This window comes from Oncorhynchus mykiss, chromosome 6, assembly GCF_013265735.2.
Source record: "Oncorhynchus mykiss isolate Arlee chromosome 6, USDA_OmykA_1.1, whole genome shotgun sequence".
Lineage (NCBI taxonomy): Eukaryota > Metazoa > Chordata > Actinopteri > Salmoniformes > Salmonidae > Oncorhynchus > Oncorhynchus mykiss.
Genome location: NC_048570.1, coordinates 80,570,068 through 80,586,213, shown reverse-complemented (window position 1 = coordinate 80,586,213; position 16,146 = coordinate 80,570,068).

The window sequence follows — 16,146 nt, the reverse complement described above, 5'->3', positions numbered from 1 at the left end:
TTGCTCAGAACATGAGAACATATGAAAGCTGGTGGTTCCTTTTAACATGAGTCTTCAATATTCCCAGGTAAGAATTTTTAGCTTGTAGTTATTATAGGACTATTTCCCTCTATACCATTTGTATTTCATTAACCTTGGACTATTGGATGTTCTTATAGGCACTTTAGCATTGCCAGTGTAACAGTATAGCTTCCGTCCCTCTCCTCCCTGGGCTCGAACCAGCAACACAACGACAGCCACCACATCGAAGCAGCGTTACCCATGCGGAGCAAGGGAAACAACCACCCCAAGGCTCAGAGCGAGTGAAGTTTGAAACGCTATTAGCGCACGCTAACTAACCAGCCATTTCACTTCGGTCACACCAGCCTCATCACCGGAGTTGATAGCCCCAAACATAAACAGCCAATGCTTGATGCACAACGAAGAGCTGCTGGCAAAACGCACGAAAGTGCTGTTTGAATGAATGTTTACGCGCCTGCTTCTGCCTACCACCGCTCAGTCAGATACTTAGATACTTGTATGGTCAGTCAGATTATATGCAACACAGGACACACTAGATAATCAATAATAATCAACCATGTGTAGTTAACTAGTGATTATGATTGATAGTTTTTTATAAGATAAGTTTAATGCTAGCTAGCAATTTACATTGGCTTACTGCATTTGCGTAACAGGCAGTCTCCTTGTGGAGTGCAACGAGAGAGAGGCAGGTCGTTATTGAGTTGGACTAGTTAACTATAAGGTTGCAAGATTGGATCCCCCGAGCTGACAATGTGAAAATCTGTTTTTCTGCCCCTGAACGAGGCAGTTAACCCACCGTTCCTAGGCCGTCATTGAAAATAAGAATGTGTTCTTAACTGACTTGCCTAGTTAAATAAAGATTAAATGAAGGTGTAAAAAAATATAAAAAAAAAAAAAAAAAAAAAAAAAAAAAAAAGGCAAATCGGCGCCCAAAAATACCGATTTCCAATTGTTATGAAAACTTGAAATCGGCCCTAATTAATCGGCAATTCCGATTAATCGGTCGACCTCTAATAAACACTACAGACAACATCACATAAACACTACAGACATCACATAAACACTACAGACAACATCACATAAACACGACAGGCAACAACCCATAAACAGGGTACACATAACACATTCAGGCCAGGGTTCAATCCGAAACAGCACTATAGTGTGCTTGGCATTTAAAGGTAATTTCCAATTGAGCTGTCATCTGCATCGTTTACTCTGAATGTGATCTATATGTATGCAGTATCATTACATTTAAAGGCCACATTGTCATATAGAGCGCTCAGATTGAATCCGGGCCTAACATAAACAGGGCACTAACAACACAATGAACATAAAAAGGGTGCTAGCAACACATAATTAACATATACAGTGGGGCAAAAAAGTAGTGGTGGTTTAGTCAGCCACCAATTGTGCAAGTTCTCCCACTTAAAGATGAGAGAGGCCTGTAATTTTCATCATAGGTACACTTCAACTATGACAGACAAAATGAGAAGAAAAAAATCCAGAAAATCACATTGTAGGATTTTTAATGAATTTATTTGCAAATTATGGTGGCAAATAAGTATTTGGTAACCTACAAAACAAGCAAGATTTCTGGCTCTCACAGACATGTAACTTCTTCTTTAAGAGGCTCCCCTGTCCTCCACTCGTTACCTGTATTAACCAGTTGCATCTCTAGGGGCGCTATTTCATTTTTGGATAAAAAACGTTCCCGTTTTAAGCGCGATATTTTGTCACGAAAAGATGCTTGACTATGCATATTCTTGACAGTTTTGGAAAGAAAACACTCTGAAGTTACAGGTTCTGCAAAGATTTTGTCTGTAAGTGCCGCAGAACTCATTCTACAGGCGAAACCAAGATGATACGTCAAACAGGAAATGAGCAGAATTTCTGAAGCTCTGTTTTCTAATGTCTCCTTATATGGCTGTGAATGCGACAGGAATAAGCTTAGACCTTCTGCCGTTTCCCCAAGATGTCGGCAGCATTGTGACGTATTTGTTGGCATATCATTGGAAGATTGACCATAAGAGACTACATTTTCCAAGTGTCCGCCTGGTGTCCTGCGTCGAAACTGGTGCGCAAAGCCATGTGCAAGTATTTTTCCATTTGATTGAGAGGAGAAACCATGCTTCCACGAACGATATATCATCGAAGAGATATGTGAAAAACACCTTGAGGATTGATTCTAAACAACGTTTGCCATGTTTTCAGTCGATATTATGGAGTTAATTTGGAAAAAAGTTCACGTTTTGAGGACTGAATTTTAGGTTTTTTTTGGTAGCCAAATGTGATGTACAAAACGGAGCTATTTCTAATACTCAAAGAATCTTTTTGGAAAAACAGAGCATCTGCTATCTAACTGAGAGTCTCCTCATTGAAAACATCAGAAGTTCTTCAAAGGTAAATGATTTTATTTGAAGGCTTTTATGTTTTTGTTGAAATGTTGCGTGCTGGATGCTAACGCTAATGCTAACGCTAAATGCTACGCTAGCTAGCTACTTTTACACAAATGATTGTTTTCCTATGGTTGAGAAGCATATTTTGAAAATCTGAGATGACAGTGTTGTTTACAAAAGGCTAAGCTTGAGAGATGGCATATTTATTTCATTTCATTTGCGATTTTCATGAATAGTTAACGTTGCGTTATGGTAATGAGCTTGAGTCTGTATTCACGATCCCGGATCCGGGATGGGGAGATCAGAAAGGTTAATGGCACCTGTTTGAACTTGTTATCAGTATCAAAGACACCTGTCCACAACCTCAAACAGTCACACTCCAAACTCCACTATGGCCAAGACCAAAGAGCTGTCAAAGGACACCAGAAACAAAATTGTAGACCTGCACCAGGCTGGGAAGACTGAATTTACAATAGGTAAGCAGCTTGGTTTGAATAAATCAACTGTGGGAGCAATTATTAGGAAATGGAAGACATACAAGACCACTGATAATCTCCCTTGATCTGGGGCTCCACGCAAGATCTCACACCGAAGGGTCAAAATGATCTCAAGAACGGTGAGCAAAAATCCCAGAACCACACGGGGGGACCTAGTGAATGACCTGCAGAGAGCTGGGACCAAAGTAACAAAGCCTACCATCAGTAACACACTATGCCGCCAGGGACTCAAATCCTGCAGTGCCAGACGTGTCCCTCTGCTTAAGCCAGTACATGTCCAGGCCCATCTGAAGTTAGCGAGAGTTTGTCAGATGAAACCAAAATATAACTTTTTGGTAAAAACTCAACTCGTCGTGTTTGGAGGACAAAGAATGCTGAGTTGCATCCAAAGAACACCATACCTACTGTGAAGCATGGGGGTGGAAACATCATGCTTTGGGGCTGTTTTTCTGCAAAGGGACCAGGACGACTGATCCGTGTAAAGGAAAGAATGAATGGGGCCATGTATCGTGAGATTTTGAGTGAAAACCTCCTTCCATCAGCAAGGGCATTGAAGATGAAACGTGGCTGGGTCTTTCAGCATGACAATGATCCCAAACACACCGCCCGGGCAACGAAGGAGTGGCTTCGTAAGAAGCATTTCAAGGTCCTGGAGTGGCCTAGCCAGTCTCCAGATCTCAACCCCATAGAAAATCTTTGGAGGGAGTTGAAAGTCCGTGTTGCCCAGCAACAGCCCCAAAACATCACTGCTCTAGAGGAGATCTGCATGGAGGAATGGGCCAAAATACCAGCAACAGTGTGTGAAAACCTTGTGAAGACTTACAGAAAACATTTGACCTCTGTCATTGCCAACAAAGGGTATATAAAAAAGTATTGAGATAAACTTATGTTATTGACCAAATACTTATTTTCCACCATAATTTGCAAATAAATTCATTAAAAATCCTACAATGTGATTTTCTGGATTTTTTTTCTAATTTTGTCTCTACTAGTTGAAGTGTACCTATGAATTACAGGCATCTCTCATCTTTTTAAGTGGGAGAACTAGCACAATTGGTGGCTGACTAAATACTTTTTTGCCCCACTGTACATGGTACTAAAAACAGATAATGCTGACAACACACAGTGAACATATACAGGGTCCTAACAACAGATAATGAACATATGCAGGGTGCTGACAACACACAGTGAACATATACAGGGTCCTAACAACACATAATGAACATTTACAGGGTACTGACAACACACAGACTCTGGGGACATACAGTCGTGGCCAAAAGTTTTGAGAATGACACAAATATACATTTTCACAAAGTCTGCTGCCTCATTTTGTATGATAGCAATTTGCATATACTCCAGAATGTTATGAAGAGTGATCAGATGAATTGCAAATAATTGCAAAGTCCCTCTTTGCCATGCAAATGAACTGAATCCCGTAAAAACATTTCTACTGCATTTCAGCCCTGCAACAAAAGGACCAGCTGACATCATGTCAGTGATTCTCTTATTAACACAGGTGTGAGTGTTGACGATGACAAGGCTGGAGATCACTCTGTCATGCTGATTGAGTTCGAATAACAGACTGGAAGCTTCAAAAGGAGGGTGGTGCTTGGAATTGTTGTTCTTCCTCTGTCAAACATGGTTACCTGCAAGGAAACACGTTCCGTAATCATTGCTTTGCACAAAAAGGGCTTCACAGGCAAGGATATTGATGCCAGTAAGATTGTACCTAAATCAACCATTTATCGGATCATCAAGAACTTGAAGGAGAGAGGTTCAATTGTTGTGAAGAAGGCTTCAGGGTGCCCAAGAAAGTCCAGCAAGCGCATCTGCACGCACAGTGAGGCAAAGACTTTTGGAGGATGGCCTGGTGTCAAGAAGGGCAGCAAAGAAGCCACTTCTCTCTAGGAAAAACATCAGGGACAGACTGATATTCTGCAAAAGGTACAGGGATTGGACTGCTGAGGACTGGGGTAAAGTAATTTTCTCTGATGAATCCTATTTCCGATTGTTTGGGGCATCCGGAAAAAAGCTTGTCCGGAGAAGACAAGGTGAGCGCTATCATCAGTCCTGTGTCATGCCAACAGTAAAGCATCCTGAGACCATTCATGTGTAGGGTTGCTTCTCAGCCAAGGGAGTGGGCTCACTCACAATTTTGCCTAAGAACACAGCCATGAATAAAGAATGGTACCAACACATCCTCCGAGAGCAACTTCTCCCAACCATCCAGGAACAGTTTGGTGACGAACAATGCCTTTTCCAGCATGATGGAGCACCTTGCCATGAGGCAAAAGTGATAACTAAGTGGCTTGGGGAACAAAACATCGATATTTTGGGTCCATGGCCAGGAAACTCCCCAGACCTTAATCCCATTGAGAACTTGTGGTCAATCCTCAAGAGGCGGCTGGACAAACAAAAACCCACAAATTCTGACAAACTCCAAGCATTGATTATGCAAGAATGGGCTGACATCAGTCAGGATGTGGCCCAGAAGTTAATTGACAGGATGCCAGGGCAGATTGCAGAGGTCTTGAAAAAGAAGGGTCAACACTGCAAATATTGACTCTTTGCATCAACTTCATGTAATTGTCAATAAAAGCCTTTGACACTTATGAAATGCTTGTAATTATACTTCAGTATTCCATAGTAACATCTGACAAAAATATCTAAAGACACTGAAGCAGCAAACTTTGTGAAAATTAATATTTGTGTCATTCTCAAAACTTTTGGCTACAGCTGTACAGTTGAAGTTGGAAGTTTACATACACTTAGGTTGGATTCATTAAAACTGGTTTTTCAACCACTCCACAAATTTCTTATTAAAAAACTATAGTTTTGGCAAGTAGGCTAGGACATCTACTTTGTGCATGACACAAGTAATTATTCCAACAATTGTTTAGACAGATTATTTCACTTATAATTCACTGTATCACAATTCTAGTGGGTCAGATGTTTACGTACACTAAGTTGACTGTGCCTTTAAACAGCTTGGAAACTTCCAGAAAATGATGTCATGGCTTTAGAAGCTTCTGATAGGCTAATTGACATAATTTGAGCCCATTGGAGGTGTACCTGTGGATGTATTTCAAGGCCTACCTTCAAACTCAGTGCCTCTTTGCTTGACATCATGGGAAAATCAAAAGAAATCAGCCAAGACTTCAGAAAAAAATTGTAGACCTCCACAAGTCTGGTTCATCCTTAGGAGCAATTTCCAAACACCTGAAGGTACCACGTTCATCTGTACAAACAATCGTACGCAAGTATAAACACCATGGGACCACGCAGCCGTCATACCGCTCAGGAAGGAGATGCGTTCTGTCTCCTAGAGATGAACGTACTTTGGTGTGAAAAGTGCAAATCAATCCCAGAACAACAGCAAAGGACCTTGTGAAGATGCTGGAGGAAACAAGTACAAAAGTTACTATATCCACAGTAAAACGAGTCCTATATCGACATAACCTGAAAGGCCGCTCAGCAAGGAAGAATCCACTGTTCCAAAACCTCCATAAAAAAAAGCCAGACAACGGTTTGCAACTGCACATGGGGACAAATATCGTACTTTTTGGAGAAATGTCCTCTGGTCTGATGAAACAAAAATAGAACTGTTTGGCCATAATGACCATCGTTATGTTTGAAGGAAAAAGGGGGAGGCTTGCAAGCCGAAGAACACCATCCCAACAGTGAAGCACGGGGTGACAGCATCATGTTGTGGGGGTGCTTTGTTGCAAGAGGGACTGCTGCACTTCACAAAATAGATGGCATCATGAGGCAGGACAATTGTGTGGATATATTGAAGCAAGATATCAGTCAGGAAGTTAAAGCTTGGTCGCAAATGGGTTTTCCAAATGGACAATGACCCCAAGCATACTTCCAAAGTTGTTGCAAAATAGTTTAAGGACAACAAAGTCAAGGTATTGGAGTGGCCATCATAAAACCCTGACTTCAATCGTAAAGAAAATTTGTGGGCAGAACTGAAAAAGCGTGAGCGAGCAAGGAGGCCTACCAACCTGACTCAGTTACACCAGCTCTGTCAGGAGGAACGGGCCAAAATTCACCCAACTTATTGTGGGAAGCTTGTGGAAGGCTACCCAAAACGTTTGACCCAAGTTAAACAATTTCAAGGCAATGCTACCAAATACTAATTGAGTGTATTCCCAAATGGGAATGCGATTAAATAAATAAAAGCTTAAATAAATAATGATCTCTATTATTATTTCACATTCCTTAAAGTAAAGTGGTGATCCTAATTGACCTAAGAGAGGGAATTATTACTGGGATTAAATGTCAGGAATTGTGAAAACTTAGGTTAAATGTATTTGGCTAAGGTGTATGTAAACTTCCGACTTCAACTGTAGGTGCAGATGTGAACTAGAGAGAACAAAATATGCAGTGGCACCACTCTAACCATGAAGTGACATCACCGTAACCATGCAGTGACACCACGGAAACAATGCAGTGACATCACTGTAACCATGCAGCGACACCACTCTAACCATGCAGTGACATCACCGTAACCATGCAGTGACATCACCGTAACCATGCAGTGACACCACTCTAACCATGCAGTGACACCACTCTAACCATGCAGTGACACCACTCTAACCATGAAGTGACACCACTCTAACCATGCAGTGATACCACTCTAACCATGCAGTGACATCACCCTAACCATGCAGCGACACCACTCTAACCAGGCAGTGACACCACTCTAACCAGGCAGTGACACCACTCTAACCATGCAGTGACATCACCGTAACCATGCAGTGACATCACCAGATTTGTGCAATATACGACTGATTGTTGTCCTATGGACAGAGTCTCCCACCTCAGCTGTAGATCTCTGCAGTTCATCCAGAGTGATCATGGGCCTCTTGGCTGCATCTCTGATCCGTCTTCTCCTTGTATGAGCTGAAAGTTTAGAGGGACGGCCAGGTCTTGGTAGATTTGCAGTGGTCTGATACTCCTTCCATTTCAATATTATCGCTTGCACAGTGCTCCTTGGGATGTTTAAAGCTTGGGAAATCTTTTTGTATCCAAATCCGGCTTTAAACTTCTTCACAACAGTATCTCGGACCTGCCTGGTGTGTTCCTTGTTCTTCATGATGCTCTCTGCGCTTTTAACGGACCTCTGAGACTATCACAGTGCAGGTGCATTTATACGGAGACTTGATTACACACAGGTGGATTGTATTTATCATCATTAGTCATTTAGGTCAACATTGGATCATTCAGAGATCCTCACTGAACGTCTGGAGAGAGTTTGCTGCACTGAAAGTAAAGGGGCTGAATAATTTTGCACGCCCAATTTTTCAGTTTCTGATTTGTTAAAAAAGTTTGAAATATCCAATAAATGTCGTTCCACTTCATGATTGTGTCCCACTTGTTGTTGATTCTTCACAAAGAAATACAGTTTTATATCTTTATGTTTGAAGCCTGAAATGTGGCAAAAGGTCGCAAAGTTCAAGGGGGCCGAATACTTTCGCAAGGCACTATATTTTGGCTGGTGTGGGCTCTGAGAGCCGTACTCAGATTATGCTTTTTCCATAAAGTTTTTAAAAAATCTGACACATTGAGGATATGGCTGACTTATGCCCCCTTTGGAGGAATTGGGTACCCCATGTAAACTGAAAAAAAAATGGTCAAAAATTGCTAATATATGCATGTAATAATTATTATTGGATAGAAAACACTCTAAAGCTTCTAAAACCGTTGGAATTATGTCTGTAAGTATAGCAGAACTCACAGGGCAGGCATTCTTCCAAACCAGTTTTTGTGGTCATGAAAGTTGGAGCAACTTTGATGTCATCGCCCCCACCCTTCCCAATCAGTTATGAATCTGGGGAGACTTTCTATGTCTTCCACTAGATGTCCTCATTCAGTAGAGCTTTTAATCGTTCAAATCGCGCGAAAATTGGCCCTATGGGAGTGAAATTAGTGTGTGCCATGAGAAAATATGTTGTGCGTTGGGGCGCGAATTGGTCCCGGTTCCAGCACTTGTCCAGCACTTTGTTCCAGCACTTCTGGGAAGAGCTAACGATGACCGGTTGAATTGAAATTTGTTTTGTGTGTTTAAAACATCATAAAGCTTGCTTCTGCACTTAGTTTGACCTGTTTAGTCGACATATAATATGTAATTTTGAAGTTTTGATGCGCAACTTTTCCGGACCAGAGGACATTTTGGGTGCATTTCAGCTGATGTTATTAGCAGTAGCTAATACAAAGACGCAAGACTTGAAACCAAACGATGTATTGGGTAAGTATGAAGCCTTCCAGAACATTCTGAACGAAGACCACCATTTTTGAGTAATTTCTGAACATGAACTCAATGTAAATGGACATTTATGGATATAAATGGCATATTATTGAAATTTTTTTTTACTGTGTAACATGTCCTATTACTGTCATCTGATGAAGATTTTCAAAAGGTTAGTGAATGATTTATTTTTTAATCCTGCGTTTGTTGATTGCATGTTTTGGCTATTCGAATGAGCTGTGTCTGGTGGTGGTTTGACATATATATGTGCTATGTTTTCGCCGTAAAACATTTTAGAAATCTGATAGATGAACAAGGTGTTTATCTTTCATTTGAGCTATTGAACTTGTTAATGTGTGGAGGTTAAATATTTCTAAGAATATTTTTGCGTTCCATGCGCCACCGTTCCAGCTGAACGTGGGAGGGTTGGTTCCCAACTGGGAACCAGTATCTCTAGAAGTGTATTTAAAGTTCCATGCATAACGCTTGAATTTTCATCAACATTTATAATGAGTATTTCTGTGAATTCATGTAGCTCTCTGCACAATCACTGCATGTTTTAGAACTACTGAACGTAACGCGCCAATGTAAAATGAGATTTTTTTTATATAAATATGCACTTTATCGAACAAAACATACATGTATTGTGTAACAAGAAGTCCGATGAGTGTCATCAAAGGTTAGTGATTCATTTTATCTCTATTTGTGCGTTTTGTGACTCCTCTCTTTGGCTGGAAAAATGGCTATGTTTTTCTGTGAGTTGGTGGTGACTTAACATAATCGTTTTTGGTGCTTTCGCTGTAAAGCATTTTTGAAATCAGACACTGTGGCTGGATAAATGAGAATTTTATCTTTAAAATGGTGTAAAATACTTGTTTGTTTGAGGAATTTTAATTATGGGATTTCTGTTGTTTTGAATTTGGCGCCCTGCAATTTCACTGGCTGTTGGCGAGGTGGGACGCTACTGTCCCATATATCCCAGAGAGGAACCTCTTAGAGCTCCCCCTACTTTGTGCAATTTCCGCCTGAAGACATACCCAAATCTAACAGCCTGTAGCTCAGGCACAGAACCAAGGATATGCATATTCTTGGTACCATTTGAAAGAAAACACTCGGAAGTTTGTGTAAATGTGAATTGAATGTAGGAGAATATAACACAATAGATCTGGTTTAGATAAAACAATGAAAAAAAACACACGTTTATTTTTTTATTTTTTATCATCATCTTTAAAATGAACAAGATAAAAACAAACATTCAGATAGGATGAAGGGGACAATTTCAGTGAAAAATATAAGAGGACAACAATACTTGTGCAAAGTTTCAGAATGATAACTTACAAAATGAGTGTGCTACATGACATTTATCATGAAGTCACCCATGTGTCCCACACAAGTAGCCCAAATGTACCCAAGTGGCCAAATTGGTGAAGGTATACATTTTGAAACAAATAACTATATACAAAATACCAAAATGGTATTCTAACACCACCCCCCCCCCCAAAAAAAATAAGAAAAAATAATTATTATTGATAAAAAAAATGTGAAAAAAAAATATATATAAATATACACATTAACAAAATAACATGGGCTATTTACACACTTTCAATATTTGGAAGAACCTCAGTCCTCTATCAAATCAAATCTATTTATATAGCCCCAGCCTAAAACCCCAAACAGCAAGCAATGCAGGTGTAGAAGCACGGTGGCTAGGAAAAACTCCCTAGAAAGGCAAAAACCTAGGAAGAAACCTAGAGAGGAACCAGGCTATGAGGGGTGGCCAGTCCTCTTCTGGCTGTGCCGGGTGGAGATCACAGTGGTTGTAGAGGGTGCAACAGGACAGCACCTCAAGAGTAAAAATTAACAGTTTAGGGTTCCATAGCCGCAGGCAGAACAGTTGAAACTGGAACAGCAGCAAGGCCGGGTGGACTGGGGACAGCAAGGAGTCATCATGACAGGTAGGCTCTGGAGCAACGAACCGCCCTTGCTGTCTCTGCCTGGCTGGTTCCCCTCTTTCCACTGGGATTCTCTGCCTCTAACCCTATTACAGGGGCTGAGTCACTGGCTAACTGGGGCTCTCTCATGCCGTCCCTGGAGGGGGTGCGTCACCTGAGTGGGTTGATTCACTGATGTGGTCATCCTGTCTGGGTTGGCCCCCCCCCCCTTGGGTTGTGCCGTGGCGGAGGTCTTTGTGGGCTATACTCAGCCTTGTCTCAGGATGGTAAGTTGGTGGTTGAAGATATCCCTCTAGTGGTGTGGGGGCTGTGCTTTGGCAAAGTGGATGGGGTTATATCCTTCCTGTTTGGCCCTGTCCGGGGGTGTCCTCGGATGGGGTCACAGTGTCTCCTGACCCCTCCTGTCTCAGCCTCCAGTATTTATGCTGCAGTAGTTTATGTGTCGGGGGGGCTAGGGTCAGTTTGTTATATCTGGAGTACTTCTCCTGTCCTATTCGGTGTCCTGTGTGAATCTAAGTGTGCGTTCTCTAATTCTCTCCTTCTCTCTTTCTCTCTCTCGGAGGACCTGAGCCCTAGGACCATGCCCCAGGACTACCTGACATGATGACTCCTTGCTGTCCCCAGTCCACCTGGCCGTGCTGCTGCTCCAGTTTCAACTGTTCTGCCTTATTATCATTCGACCATGCTGGTCATTTATGAACATTTGAACATCTTGGCCATGTTCTGTTATAATCTCCACCCGGCACAGCCAGAAGAGGACTGGCCACCCCACATAGCCTGGTTCCTCTCTAGGTTTCTTCCTAGGTTTTGGCCTTTCTAGGGAGTTTTTCCTAGCCACCGTGCTTCTACACCTGCATTGCTTGCTGTTTGGGGTTTTAGGGTGGGTTTCTGTACAGCACTTTGAGATATCAGCTGATGTACGAAGGGCTATATAAATAAATTTGATTTGATTTGATTTGCTTGGTGCAGTGGTGCTGTAGCCAGCAAGCTCCTTGATGCTCCCTCTAATGTACACTGATTGGAGTAAGCATGTGGGCTGTGTTGAGATGAATGGGTTTGCATTCTACACAATACCATTTTATATATATATATATATATATATATATATATATATATATATATATATATATATATATATATATATATATACACACACACACACAGACGTAGGCTATGGTCGTTCTCATACAAACAAACGGACCCTCACTCACAATGACTAGCTAACGTGTACTTTACCCATTTCATTACATCTTTATATATTGCAAAGAAAATGTAAAAACAATCACAAATAATATTTTATATTAATTTCAAACAACGGCATTAGCATGAGAGCAACTTACCAGTCCAAAACAATGTCCTCTCCGTTCAAAAAATATGCCTCCGTTTCAGAGTCTTCAAAATGGAGTCTTCAAAAAGCAGATCTGTCTCACTTTCACAATCTCTAAAATTGTTTCTACATTCGTATATCTAGTCTTAGAATTAGCTTTCCTTGACTTATTCGCCATGATGTTGGATAAATAAACAGCTGAAGATGCAAGTCATCGAAATACTGCTGTGCGTAATAAGCTTTGCTCCTTCGCGGTTGAATTGGCAATGACGAAAGAACGGTCCTCAGGCCAGCGTTCAATGGAAAGGTTTGTCTTACAACAAAGAATCATGCGATATTGCCGTTTCCCTCTGCTCATTGGCTATCTACCCAGCTAGATTTCAAGACAATCAGTGGTCATTGGGTTAAAATACAGTCAATCAACGTGTCACGGTGAGTGAATGAGGACCCAAAAGCGAATTAACTTAACAGAGCTTCTTTAATAACCAAACATAGGTAGGTTCAGACAGACCGGCAGATTCCGACAGGACAGGACAAGGTTACAGCAAACATGACGATAGTCTGGTTCAGGCATGAAACACAACAAACAAGAATCCGACAAAGACAGGAGCAGAAACAGAGAGAGATATAGGGACCTAATCAGAGGGAAAAAGGGAACAGGTGGGAAACGGGGTGAATGGGTAGTTAGGAGGAGACAAGGAACAGCTGGGGGAAAGCGGGGGAGAAAAGGTAACCTAATACGACCAGCAGAGGGAGACAGGGTGAAAGGAAAGGACAGAAAGACACAACATGACAATACATGACAGTACCCCCCCACTCACCGAGCGCCTCCTGGCGCACTCGAGGAGGAAACCTGGCGGCAACGGAGGAAATCCTCGATCAGCGCACGGTCCAGCACGTCCCGAGAGGGAACCCAACTCCTCTCCTCAGGACCGTACCCCTCCCAATCTACGAGGTACTGGTGACCACGGCCCCGAGGACGCATGTCCAAAATCCTGCGGACCCTGTAGATGGGTGCGCCCTCGACAAGGATGGGGGGGGGGGAAGACGAGCGGGGGCGCGAAGAACGGGCTTGATACAGGAGACATGGAAGACCGGATGGACGCGACGAAGGTATCGCGGAAGAAGAAGTCGAACTGCGACAGGATTAATGACCCGAGAAATACGGAACGGACCAATGAACCGCGGGGTCAACTTGCGAGAAGCCGTCTTAAGGGGAAGGTTCTGAGTGGAGAGCCAAACTCTCTGACCGCGACAATATCTAGGACTCTTAGTTCTACGCTTATTAGCAGCCCTCACAGTCTGCGTCCTATAACGGCAAAGTGCAGACCTGACCCTCTTCCAGGTGCGCTCGCAACGTTGGACAAAAGCCTGAGCGGAGGGGACGCTGGACTCGGCGAACTGAGATGAGAACAGCGGAGGCTGGTACCCGAGGCTACTCTGAAAAGGAGATAGCCCGGTCGCAGACGAAGGAAGCGAGTTGTGGGCGTATTCTGCCCAGGGGAGCTGTTCTGACCAAGACGCAGGGTTGCGAAAAGAAAGACTGCGTAAGATGCGACCAATAGTCTGATTGGCCCGTTCTGCTTGACCGTTAGACTGGGGGTGAAAGCCGGAAGAGAGACTGACGGAAGCCCCAATCAAACGGCAAAACTCCCTCCAAAATTGAGACGTGAATTGCGGACCTCTGTCCGAAACGACGTCTGACGGAAGGCCATGAATTCTGAAAACATTCTCGATGATGATTTGTGCCGTCTCTTTAGCAGAAGGAAGCTTAGCAAGGGGAATGAAATGAGCCGCCTTAGAGAACCTGTCGACAACCGTAAGAATAACAGTCTTCCCCGCTGACGAAGGCAGTCCGGTGACAAAATCTAAGGCGATGTGAGACCACGGTCGAGAGGGAATGGGAAGCGGCCTGAGACGGCCGGCAGGAGGAGAGTTACCGGACTTAGTCTGCGCGCAGACCGAACAAGCAGCCACGAAACGACGCGTGTCATGCTCCCGGGTGGGCCACCAAAAACGCTGGCGAATGGAAGCAAGCGTACCCCGAACGCCAGGGTGGCCGGCTAACTTGGCAGAGTGAGCCCACTGAAGAACGGCCAGACGAGTAGGAACGGGAACGAAAAGAAGGTTCCTAGGACAAGCGCGCGGCGACGGAGTGTGAGTGAGCGCTTGCTTTACCTGCCTCTCAATTCCCCAGACAGTCAACCCGACAACACGCCCCTCAGGGAGAATCCCCTCGGGGTCAGTGGAGGCTACTGAAGAACTGAAGAGACGAGATAAAGCATCAGGCTTGGTGTTCTTAGAGCCCGGACGATAAGAAATCACGAACTCGAAACGAGCGAAAAACAGCGCCCAACGCGCCTGACGCGCATTAAGTCGTTTGGCAGAACGGATGTACTCAAGGTTCCTATGGTCAGTCCAAACGACAAAAGGAACGGTCGCGCCCTCCAACCACTGTCGCCATTCGCCTAGGGCTAACCGGATGGCGAGCAGTTCGCGGTTTCCCACATCATAGTTACGTTCCGACGGCGACAGGCGATGAGAAAAATACGCGCATGGGTGGACCTTGTCGTCAGAGAGGGAGCGCTGAGAAAGAATGGCTCCCACGCCCACCTCTGACGCGTCAACCCCGACAACGAACTGTCTAGAGACGTCAGGTGTAACAAGGATAGGAGCGGATGTAAAACGATTCTTGAGGAGATCAAAAGCTCCCTGGGCGGAAACGGACCACTTAAAGCACGTCTTGACAGAAGTAAGGGCTGTGAGAGGAGCTGCCACCTGACCGAAATTACGGATGAAACGACGATAGAAGTTCGCGAAGCCGAGAAAGCGCTGCAGCTCGATGCGTGACTTAGGGGCGGGCCAATCAATGACAGCTTGGACCTTAGCGGGATCCATCTTAATGCCTTCAGCGGAAATAACAGAACCGAGAAATGTGACGGAGGAGGCATGAAAAGTGCACTTCTCAGCCTTCACAAAAAGACAATTCTCTAAAAGGCGCTGGAGGACACGTCGAACGTGCTGAACATGAATCTGGAGTGACGGTGAAAAAATCAGGATATCGTCAAGGTAAACGAAAACAAAGATGTTCAGCATGTCTCTCAGGACATCATTGACTAATGCCTGAAAGACAGCTGGAGCGTTAGCGAGGCCGAAAGGAAGAACCCGGTATTCAAAGTGCCCTAACGGAGTGTTAAACGCCGTCTTCCACTCGTCCCCCTCCCTGATGCGCACGAGATGGTAAGCGTTACGAAGGTCCAACTTAGTGAAAAACCTGGCTCCCTGCAGGATCTCGAAGGCTGAAGACATAAGAGGAAGCGGATAACGATTCTTCACTGTTATGTCATTCAGCCCTCGATAATCTATGCAGGGGCGCAGAGACCCGTCCTTCTTCTTGACAAAAAAAAACCCCGCTCCGGCGGGAGAGGAGGAGGGGACTATGGTACCGGCGTCAAGAGCTACAGACAAATAATCCTCGAGAGCCTTACGTTCGGGAGCCGACAGAGAGTATAGTCTACCCCGGGGGGGAGTGGTTCCCGGAAGGAGATCAATACTACAATCATACGACCGGTGTGGAGGAAGAGAGGTGGCCCTGGACCGACTGAACACCGTGCGCAGATCGTGATATTCCTCCGGCACCCCTGTCAAATCACCAGGCTCCTCCTGTGAAGAAGAGACAGAGGAAACAGGAGGGATAGCA